Raw genomic sequence first — 11,359 nt, 5'->3', positions numbered from 1 at the left:
AAACCGGCTGGGGCAGGAACATTGTTTAGAAATGATTACTTTAACAGAGACTTGTGATATGTTCTAGACAGTAATGGGTGGATTAAGATAAATGTTTGCTTATATTGTGGCAATAACCTTCTTTTATGAAACAGAAATTTTATTCTTAGTGTATTTTAATTTTTTTTTAAATTTAGGCATGATTATTTAGGAAGAGAGAACTTAGCTACATTTTTATACATTTACTTTAGAGGGCTTAAAGAGGAGAAAAATAATAGTTAGGTTTTGAGACAAATCACACCCTGTGGTAAATATAAACATGACTAGAATGTGAATATATAACAGAACAATACAACTAGTAATGGTGAAAACACAATTTAAGACTTAAAAAGTGTTTCTAATGTTGTTTCAATAATATATATATATATATATATATATATATATATATATAGTAAAAACCTAAAGAGTTAATCAAATAGAGGGTGTTCAATACATAATAGGAACTACAGGGAATCACTACCTAAGGTTACAGTGTCAAAAGCCATTCCTTTGTCCCCTCTCAAGAATGATTTTGTGGATCGATGATGAGGAGAAACCAAGATGGCGGCATAGGTTAACGCCGGAGTTTGCTGCCTCGAACAACCACTTCAAAAACAACTAAAAGATGGAACAGACATCATCCAGAACCACAGGAAGGCTGGCTGAGTGGAAATTCTACAACTAGGAGGAAAGAGAATATCATACCCAGACTCAGAGGAGGCGCAGTGCTGAAGTGAAATACTAAGGTGCGGAGTGCGCACTGAGGGGGCTGGAGGCAGAGGGCGTGGTTGTTGTTTTCAATCGGGAGGGAGTTTCAGACTCTGAGCTCCAGAGCCAGGTGAGTCTCTAGGGACCCAGACTCAAAGGGGAGAAGCAGGACTGTCTGGCTTCCATCGGAACTCGAAGGCAGCTTTCTCTCTGAGGTTTGCAGCAGTTGCTGGGACTCTGTGAGGCAGAGCCCCTAGGGACGGAACTGAGAGCAGCCATAACTGCTCGCTCCTGCCCACCTTGTAGATCCCTGGGGACCCGCCCCGCCCAAGCCCTGCACAGAGCCATTTGCCGAATAGCCTCAGGCAAACGCTAGATTAGCACCGCCCTAGAGATCCAGCACAGAAGCTCTCCCACTGCAGACACAGCAGACTCTCATAGCCAGTTAGCCTGGAGGTCAAATCACCCCTGGTATTGCCGACAACAATCAAGGCTTAACTACAACAAGTCTGCCCACAAAGACCACTAGGTGGTGCACCAAGAAATCATAAAAAAATGTGGAGACAAAGAAACAGGACAAAACTGTCAATGGAGGATATTGAGTTCAGAACCACACTTTTAAGGTCTCTTAAGAACTGTCTAGAAGCCGCCGATAAATGTAGTGAGATCCTCAAGAAATCTAATGAGACCCTCGATGTTATGATAAAGAACCAACTAGAAATTAAGCATACACGGACTGAAATAACGAATACTATACAGACTCCCAAAAGCAGACCAGAGGAGTGCAAGAATCAAGGCAAAGATTTGAAATGCGAAGAAACAAAAAACACCCAACCAGAAAAGCAAAATGAAAAAAGAATCCGAAAATACGAAGATAGTGTAAGGAGCCTCTGGGACAGCTTCAAGCGTACCAAAATCAGAATTATAGGGGTGCCAGAAGATGAGAGAGACCAAGATATTGAAAACCTATTTGAAGAAATAATGACAGAAAACTTCCCACACCTGGTGAAAGAAATAGACTTACAGGTCCAGGAAGCGCAGAGAACCCCAAACAAAAGGAATCCAAAGAGGACCACACCAAGACACATCATAATTAAAGTGCCAAGAGCAAAAGACAAAGAGAGAATCTTAAAAGCAGCAAGAGAAAGAAACTCAGTTACCTACAAGGGAATACCCATACGACTGTCAGCTGATTTCTCAACAGAAACTTTGCAGGCCAGAAGGGAATGGCAAGAAATATTCAAAGTGATGAATAACAAGAACCTACAACCAAGATTACTTTATCCAGCAAAGCTATCATTCAGAACTGAAGGTCAGATAAAGAGCTTCACAGATAAGGAAAAGCTAAAGGAGTTCATCACCACCAAACCAGTATTATATGAAATGCTGAAAGGTATCCTTTAAGAAGAGGAAGAAGAAGAAAAAGGTAAAGATACAAATTATGAACAACAAACATGCATCTATCAACAAGTGAATCTAAGAATCAAGTGAATAAATAATCTGGTGATCATAATAGAATCAGGGACATCGAAAGGGAATGGACTGACTATTCTTGGGGGTGAAAGGGGTGTGGGAGTTGCGGGAAGAGACTGGACAAAAATCGTGCACCTATGGATGAGGACAGTGGGTGGGGAGTGAGGGCGGAGGGTGGGGTGGGAACTGGGAGGAGGGGAGTTATGGGGGGAAAAAGATGAACAAATGTAATAACCTGAACAATAAATATTTAATTAAAAAGATATCGATGAAAGGAAGGAATACATTTCTAGGCAGTTACACCGCTATAAAAGTCAATCAAATTCCATCATTAAATTTGTAAGATGCTCTACAAATTTAACATCAGCAAGTTACTGTATTGCTCACTCCATAGCTCAGCATGGAAAAGGCCTCAGTGACGGAGAATTTATTAAGGCAACATTTCTATGATGTGCACCAGCTCTATTTCACAATATGAAAAATAAAGATGATATTATTAAAAGAATTTCTGAGTTACCACTCAGTAGAAATACTATCAAAGACAAAATAACAGATCTTAACAAAAACGTACAACATCAATTTAAAAAAGACTTAAATAGTTGTAAATTTTTTTGATTTCTCTTGATGAAACTACTGATGTCACATCAAATGCTCAGTTGGCCATTATTGCTAGATATTCTGATGGTCTCACAATGAGAGAAGAGTTGATAAAGTTAGAATCAGTGCCAATAAGTACATCAGGAAATGAAGTATGTAAGGTTGTTATAAGAATATTCAGTGACCTAAACCTTGATATCTCTAAAATTGTGTCAGTCATGACAGATGGGGCACCAAATATGATGGGAAAAAATGTGGGATTCCTGAAATTGTTTATGGAAGCTATTAGACATCCACGTGTACCTTTTCATTGCATTATCCATCAGGAGGTGTTGTGTGCCAAATCGGGATTCTCAGAATTGAATGATTTAATGTCAGTTGTAACAAAAATTGTGAATTTTATAGCTTCTCGACCCCTTCACAAGCGAGAATTTTCTGCACTTTTACAGGAAGTTTATTCAACCTACAGTGGACTACTGATATTCAATAATGTGAGATGGCTGAGTCGAGGTAAAGTACTTGAGCGATTTGTGGAGTGCTTTGAAGAAATTACAGTATTTATTGAGAATAAGGATCTGGCAAACTTTCCTCAGATCAATGATCATAAGTGGTTCAGCAATTTGATGTTTTTTACAGATCTCTCTGTTCATATGAATGAACTGAACTTAAAATTACAAGGTTTTGGCAAAAGTATTGGTGTTATGTTTGGATACATCAAATCTTTTGAAAGTAAACTTAAAATTTTCAAGCGAGATATTGAAATTAAAACTTATAAGTATTTTCCTCGGATAAAAAAGTATTTTGAGAAGGCCACTACAATGAGTGTAATGGAGTCCATACTTATGTACCAGAATATAGTAAACTCGTTATTTGAACAGTTCAGCGAAAGATTCGACCAATTTAGAAGCCTAGAACAGACCATTAAAATAATTAAGTATCCGGATGTAGTTGTTTACAGTACTTTGGAATTAAAGGATTTCCAATGGATGCAAATTGATGATTTAGAGATGCAACATGTAGATTTTCAAGGTAGCATTTGGACTCATGTGTTTGTCGACTTAAGGTCGAAACTTGAAAATCTGGAACAAAATCGTTTGAATAACGAAGAAGAGAGCAACTATGAACAAGAAATTTTGAGTGCTTGGAACAGAGTACCTGACACTTTTAGCGACATAAAAAATCTAGCGATGGCTTTGCTAACAATTTTTTCATCAACTTATTTTTGTGAGACTTTGGTCTCAGCATTAAATAATATTAAAACGAACAAAAGAAACCAGCTAACTGATGAAGTTAGTGGCGCTTGCTTGGCCTTGAACTGCACCAAGTATGAACCTGCAATCGAAGAATTAGCAGACAAACTTCAGCACCAAAAGTCACTAATTTCTAGTTTTCGTACCATTTGATTATCATTATTTTTATTATTTTTTTTCCTAAATGTACATTGTTTTTCTGTTTTTGTTCATTTTATACATATTTTTTGGTTGATTTCTCTTTGTTAAATGGCATTTAAATATATAAAATAAATATCAAAAATATTTTAAAAAAAGAATGATTTTGTGAGTTCTAAAGTCTAAATTTACTACTGTCATTTTCAGCTCCAACATGCCGGAGCCTGCCGGCACTACAGTGGAACAGTACCTGAAAGGGGGGGTGAGGATTGAGAAAAGAGACAGACACAAAGATGGGATCGGGAGGACTGACAGTTCAAGACTGCAGCCCCGAGTTTATTTCACAGAGTCTTTTTATACACTCACTGGTTACATATGCATTCAGCAGAACTTAAGCAACTTTCGATTCGATCAGTGCAAGCCTCTCCTCTAACCATCTAGGCCAACTTCCCTTTTTCTGATCCTTTGTCTCAGTCAGCGGCTGAGACCCGCTTTCATGATCTAAGCTCTGCTAGACTACTTCCTTATTCTCACAAGCTAAGCTGCTGCAGCACAATTTTCCTGCTTATGTGGCATTTAGCAAGCTAAATCAGTAACTTAAACTTTAGTGGGATAGAGCATGTGACAGCCCACCTTGTGAAAGACTGTCTCCTCGGGACCTTGTCAAATCGAAGCCGCTCCCCACACCAACAGTTCTTTCATCCTGGACTAGTGATTCATAGGATTTATATGCAAGGCAAATAATAGTCTATGAGAAAATCATGCCCTTTTTTTTAGTGGTAACTAATTAGATTGCCTTAAAAATGTCACATTTTAGAAAAAGAGTCCTAACATACATGTTCCATAAATTATTTTAATATTATATTAAATAATTAAGCATAATTAATCACAGAGATGATAACACTGGAACAGTTTAACTTTTGGATACAGGTAAAATGTCAGAATATTATTACTATTGAAATGAGTACTCCATTCAAGAGGTATGATCTGAGTGTTCAACAAGTTACCCATTTCCTAAATCTTTTCAAACAGTCTACTGTACCCTCAGAAATATATTAGATTTAACTAATATGAATTTTACTGAAATCTAATTCCTTGCCATATATCTATGATGAAATAATGGTGTTATGCCAAAAACTTTTTTGATTGATGAGTATTTCTTTCAAATACCACAAATGTGCCTCTGAATCTTCCATACTATTTGTCAGCTTTAGAATTCTGATTCCATATTTTTTTCTTTAAACATGTGCATCCTACCCTAGCTGGTTTGGCTCAGTGGATAGAGTATCGGCCCATGGACTGAATGGTCCCTGGTTCAATTCCAGTAAAGGGCATGTACCTCAGTTGCAGGCTAGATCCCTGGCCAGGTAAGGTGTGTGTGGGAGGCAACTAACTGATGTGTCTCTCTCACACCAATGTCCCTCTCTGTCTCTCCCCCTCCCTTCCACTCTCTAAAAATCAATGGAAAACTATCCTGGGGTGAGGATTAATAAAAAATTTTAAAAATAAACATCTAAATCCCTGGTGGAAAGCAGAGCAATTTCATCAAGCTACAGTCGAAATATTCCCTGAGAAATGCTCAACCTCCTTTGTATTAAATTTAAGCTTTCAAAATATAGTAAAAATAAAATCTAAAATCTGCATCTCTTCCTTCTTTAGTATTTATACCCAAGAAGAAGCTGAACATTCATGAAAGACAAATATGTGAATACAAATAAAATCCCGGGTGTTGAGCTTTCACAGTAGAATAAGCACTAGCCTTTGGCCTTAAGGTGCTCATTGTCCAGTGAAGGAGAAAGACATTCCAACAAACCATTACAGCATAAGATGATCGATGCCATAAAATAAATATACACAAATCATCTTAGGGGCACAGAGAAGAGAGTGACTATGTCTTACTGAGAAAATTAGAAAGATTTTTGTAAGGACAGATTTTAAAAATACTCAGAAAGGATCACCTCATAATAATACCCAAGGACTATTTGTTAATTATGTGTTGAATCCCAGGGAGCTGCATTCTGTCATACTGGCAGACAAACCAACACAGTTGAATGCAGGCAGTAGTTTCAAGTGCGGGCCTCCAGCAGACATATTTTGTTCATCTTATTGAGCATTTAAAAAGATATTTTACTGTCTTTAGACATATCATATTTTCAAGTTTGTCATATATACTTTACCACACCATACTGTCTCATATGTATCCAGGTTTATTCATTTATTTTATTTTTATTTTTAACAGTTGTTTAAGGTTTATTTTTACATGCATACAAGTTTTAAGAAAACAACAAAAAAATCAAGATATAGAGTATAACATATCAAATTCAGTCATTCAGAATTATTTCAATGTGTGCATAAACAGTATAAAATACATCTATAAAGTGCATTATGTAACTTGTTTTGAGGTTTCAGAAAGCAGTGTTTTGTTTTAAAATTCTGATACCATCATCATATCATTCAAATAACACATATTTCCAAAGTTAACATGTTTAAAAATAATAACTAAACTAACACATAACTCTAAGATAATCTGATAGATGAGATGCTTTTACTACGATCTTCAAAACAGTGCTGTTCAATTCTTCTACAAAAAGCAAGAAGGTTGCTATAGTTTTTCACCTTCTCAGAAAGTTCATCAGTGTGGGAAGAATGGTGTACCGATGGCCAAATACCAGTGCATCTAGTTCAGTAGGTCTGCTTTTTGAAGGAATATGGTTGTGTTCTCAGTCTTTGAGAAAGCTTAACAGTACTAGTCAACACCTTCTAAAACATGGTCCAAAGTCTTGTTACCCCATCCAATAGCTTTCATCTTACATCACCCAGGAGGAATATGGAGAGTTCTATAAGAGTCTTACCAATGACTGGGAAGACCACTTGGCAGTCAACCAATTCTCTGTAGAAGGTCAACTGGAATTCAGGGCATTGCTGTTCATCCCCCGTCAGGCTCCCTTTGACCTCTTTGAGAACAAGAAGAAGACCATCAAACTCTATGTCCGCCGTGTGTTCATAATGGACAGCTGTGATGAGCTGATACCAGAGTATCTCAACTTTATCCGAGGTGTAGTTGACTCTGAGGACATGCCCCTGAACATTTCCCGAGAAATGCTCCAGCAGAGTAAAATCTTGAAGGTCATTTGTAAAAATATTGTTAAGAAGTGCCTTGAGCTCTTCCCTGAGCTGGCGGAAGATAAGGAGAACTATAAGAAATTCTATGAGGCGTTCTCTAAAAACCTAAAGCTTGGAATCCACGAGGACTCGACTAATCCGCGACGCCTTTCTGAGCTTTTGTGCTATCACACCTCCCAGTCTGGAGATGAACTGACCTCTCTCTCAGAATATGTCTCTCGCATGAAGGAGACCCAGAAATCCATCTATTATATCACTGGTGAGAACAAAGAGCAAGTTGCTAACTCTGCTTTTGTGGAGCGAGTGTGGAAGCGGGGTTTCGAGGTAGTATATATGACAGAGCCTATTGATGAGTACTGTGTGCAGCAGCTCAAGGAGTTTGATGGAAAAAGCTTGGTCTCAGTTATCAAGGAGGGCCTGGAGCTACCTGAGGATGAAGAGGAGAAAAAGAAAATGGAAGAGAGCAAGGCCAAATTTGAGAACCTCTGCAAACTTATGAAAGAAATCTTGGATAAGAAGGCTGAGAAGGTGACAATCTCCAATAGGATTGTGTCTTCACCCTGCTGCATTGTGACCAGCACCTACGGCTGGACAGCTTACATGGAATGTATCATGTAAGCCCAGGCACTTAGGGATAACTCTACAATGGGCTAAATGATGGCCAAAAAGCACCTGGAGATAAACCCTGACCACCCCATTGTGGAGACTCTGTGCCAGAAGGCAGAGGCAGACAAGAATGACAAAGCTGTCAAGGACCTTGTGGTGTTGCTGTTTGAAACTGCACTGCTCTCTTCTGCCTTTTCACTTGAGGATCCCCAGACCCACTCCAACTACATCTACCGCATGATCAAGCTAGGCCTAGGCATTGATGAAGATGAAGTGACAGCAGAAGAACCCAGTGCTGCTGTTCCTGATGAGATCCACCCCCTTGAGGGTGATGAGGATGCCTCTCGCAAGGAAGAAGTAGACTAGGAGTTTCTACCTGCAGACCTTGTGTCCTCTGTGTAGTCTTCATGGCTCCCTCAGCAGCCCTGTGTGGCCCTAGCCCACCTGGTTTGCTCTGATGTTTAGTGCTTTTCCCCTCTCCTGTCTTTTCCTAAGGCAGGTTACAGTGGCCTCGAGCCCTCTCTTCTCATATTTGACATAGTTTTGGATTTTTTATGTATTGTGTGTTTTTTTTTATTTTGTTCTGAAATTAAAGTATGCAAAATAAAGAAGATGCTGTTTAAAAACAAAAAACTATTTTGATAGGTCAAAATATGATTCAGAGGCCAAGCTAAGCAGATCCAAACCTAGCATGTGGGATCTCCCCTACTGTAGCTTCATCATACCACTGAAGGCACAACTCTGCAGTCAACAGCATATTGCTGACTAATTCCACGTAGGTTTGAATTTCTGCTTTTTTGGACTTCATCCAATCCCATCACTAACAGAATGGCCCTTGGCTTTAACAAATTGGACTTTTGACCCAAGTTCTGCTACTATTTGAATTCCTATATGAATAAAAGTTACTTTACCAGATGGTACATATAGTCTGCATTTGCCTTAAAAACCAATTTGATAGGCAGATTGCACATTTGCAAAAAGTGCTGCATAGCAAGAGAAGCTGTATTGTCAAAAAGCAAAATTTGTTCCCCTTTCATTGCTGATGGTACTGTAGCATTTTTAGGAAAGGCTCTGTAGCTGTGACCTGTGAAACGAAGGCTTCCACGACTAGAGACACATCAGCAGGGCAGCCCTGTGTCCGTGGTTCCTGCTCCTTGTGACCCTCAGCGTCCTGTTCTCCTCCACAACCCCAGCGGCTCCCGGCAGCTAACAGGCCTGGCCCATGCTGACACTGGGACTTAAAGCCCATCATGAAGGTCTGAGTGAGATTATCTCAAGGTTAGGCCAGGAACTTCTGGCACGCATTCATTGATTTTACCTTCCTGACCTTAGTTTGGTTCCACTGTCATAGTATTTTATCAGTCCTTAACAAGATTTTTTTAATTTATTTATTTATTTATTGCTTAAAGTATTACAAAGGGTATTACATACGCGTCCCTTTTTTTCCCCCGCCCTTGACAATCTCCTGGCCTCCCCTACCCCCACTGTCTTATGTCCATTGGTTATGCTTATATGCATGCATACAAGTCCTTCAGTTGATCTCCTACCACCCTCCCTCCTGCCTCCCAACCTTCCCCGGCCTTCCACTAGAGTTTGACAATTTGTTTGAGGCAGCTCTGCCTCTGTATCTATTATTGTTCATAAGTTTATAATGGTCTTTATTATCCATGAATGAGTGAGATCATGTGGTATTTTTCCTTCATTGACTGGCTTATTTCACTTAGCATAACGCTCTCCAGTTCCATCCATGCGGTTACAAATGGTAAGAGTTAGTTCTTTTATTACAGCAGCATAGTATTCCATCGTGTAGATGTACCACAGTTTTCTAATCCATTCATCTACTGATGGGCACTTAGGCTGTTTCCAGATCTTAGCTATGGTGAATTGTGCTGCTGTGAACATATGGGTGCATATATCCTTTCTGATTGGTGTTTCTGGTTTCTTGGGGTATATTCCTAGAAGTGGGATCACAGGGTCAAATGGGAGTTCCATTTTTAGTTTTTTGAGGAAACTCCATACTGTCTTCACAGTGGCTGCACCAGTCTGCATTCCCAACAGCAGTGCACGAGTGTTCCTTTTTCTCCACATCCTCTCCAGCACTTGTCGTTTGTTGATTTGTTGATGATAGCCAGTCTGACAGGTGTGAGATGGTAACTCATTGTTGTTTTGATTTGCATCTCTCAGATGATTAGTGACTTTGAGCATGTTTTCATATGTGTCTTGGCTTTCTGAATGTCCTCTTTTGAAAGGTGTCTATTTAGATCCTTTGCCCATTTTTTGATTGGATTGTTTATCTTCCTTTTGTTAAGTTGAATGAGTTCCCTATGAATTTTGGAGATTAGGCCCCTATCAAATATGACATTGGCAAATATGTTTTCCCACGCAGTGGGTTTCCTTGTTGTTTTGTTGATGGTTTCTTTTGCTGTGCAGAAGCTTTTTATTTTGATGTAGTCCCATTTGTTCAATTTCTCTTTAGTTTCAAGTGCCCTAGGAGCTGTATCAGTGAAGAAATTGTTTCGGCATATGTCTGAGATTTTGTTGCCTTTGGATTCTTCTAGAATTTTTATGGTTTCCTGTCATACATTTAAGTCCTTTATCCATTTTGAGTTTATTTTTGTGTATGGTTTAAGTTGGTGGTCTAGTTTCATTTTCTTGCATATATCTATCCAATTTTCCCAACACCATTTATTGAAGAGAATATCTTGGCTCCATTGTATGTTCTTGCCTCCTTTGTCAAATATTAATTGAGCATATTTGTTCGGGCCGGTTTCTGGGCTCTCTATTCTATTCCATTGATCTATATGCCTGTACTTGTGCCAGTACTAGGCAGTTTTGAGAACAGTGGCTTTGTAATACATCTTGATATCTGGTATTGAGATCCCACCTACTTTGTTTTTCTTTCTCAGGATTGCTGCAGCTATTCAGGGTCTTTTTTTATTCTAGATGAACTTTTGGAGAGTTCGTTCTAGATCTGTAAAGTATGCTGTTGGTATTTTAATGGGAAGTGCGTTGAATTTATAGCTCTCTTTGGGTAGTATGGACATTTTCATGATGTTGATTATACCAATCCATGCACATGGTATGTTCTTCCATCTGTTTATGTCTTCTTCTATCTCTTTTTTCAACGTCCTGTAGTTTTCTGAGTAGAGGTCTTTTACCTCTTCAGTTAAGTTTATTCCTATTTCCTTAATTTTTTGGTGAGATGGTAAATGGGATTGTTTTTATAATCTCTCTTTCTGAAAGTTCACTATTGGTGTATAGAAATGCCTCAGATTTCTTGGGGTTAATTTTGTATCCTGCTACATTGCCAAATTCATGTATTAAGTCTAGTAGCTTTTTGATGAAGTCTCTACGGTTTTGTATTAATAATATCATGTTGTCTGCAAATAAGGACAGTTTTACTTCCTCTTTTCCAATTTGGATGCCTTTTATTTCTTCTTCTTGTC

At 38.7% G+C, this 11,359-nt stretch overlaps 2 pseudogenes across 2 annotated transcripts; one reads left to right on the top strand and one right to left on the bottom strand.

Moving 5' to 3' along the window:
* Positions 1 to 6,616: 6,616 nt before the first annotated feature.
* Positions 6,617 to 9,162, bottom strand: LOC308511731 (metaxin-2-like; annotated as a pseudogene). Its single transcript has 2 exons — positions 8,600 to 9,162; positions 6,617 to 6,994 (listed from the first exon to the last, which is right to left on the bottom strand). The product of its transcript is annotated as a metaxin-2-like (transcript).
* LOC308511137 (heat shock protein HSP 90-beta-like) lies at positions 7,002 to 8,317 on the top strand (annotated as a pseudogene). Its single transcript has one exon. The product of its transcript is annotated as a heat shock protein HSP 90-beta-like (transcript).
* Positions 9,163 to 11,359: the final 2,197 nt, after the last annotated feature.

The sequence above is a fragment of the Myotis nattereri genome, assembly GCF_964212035.1.
Source record: "Myotis nattereri genome assembly, chromosome: X".
Classification (NCBI taxonomy): Eukaryota; Metazoa; Chordata; class Mammalia; order Chiroptera; family Vespertilionidae; genus Myotis; species Myotis nattereri.
Note: the sequence above shows the minus strand (reverse complement) of the source record. Positions and strands in the feature narration are given on the sequence as shown.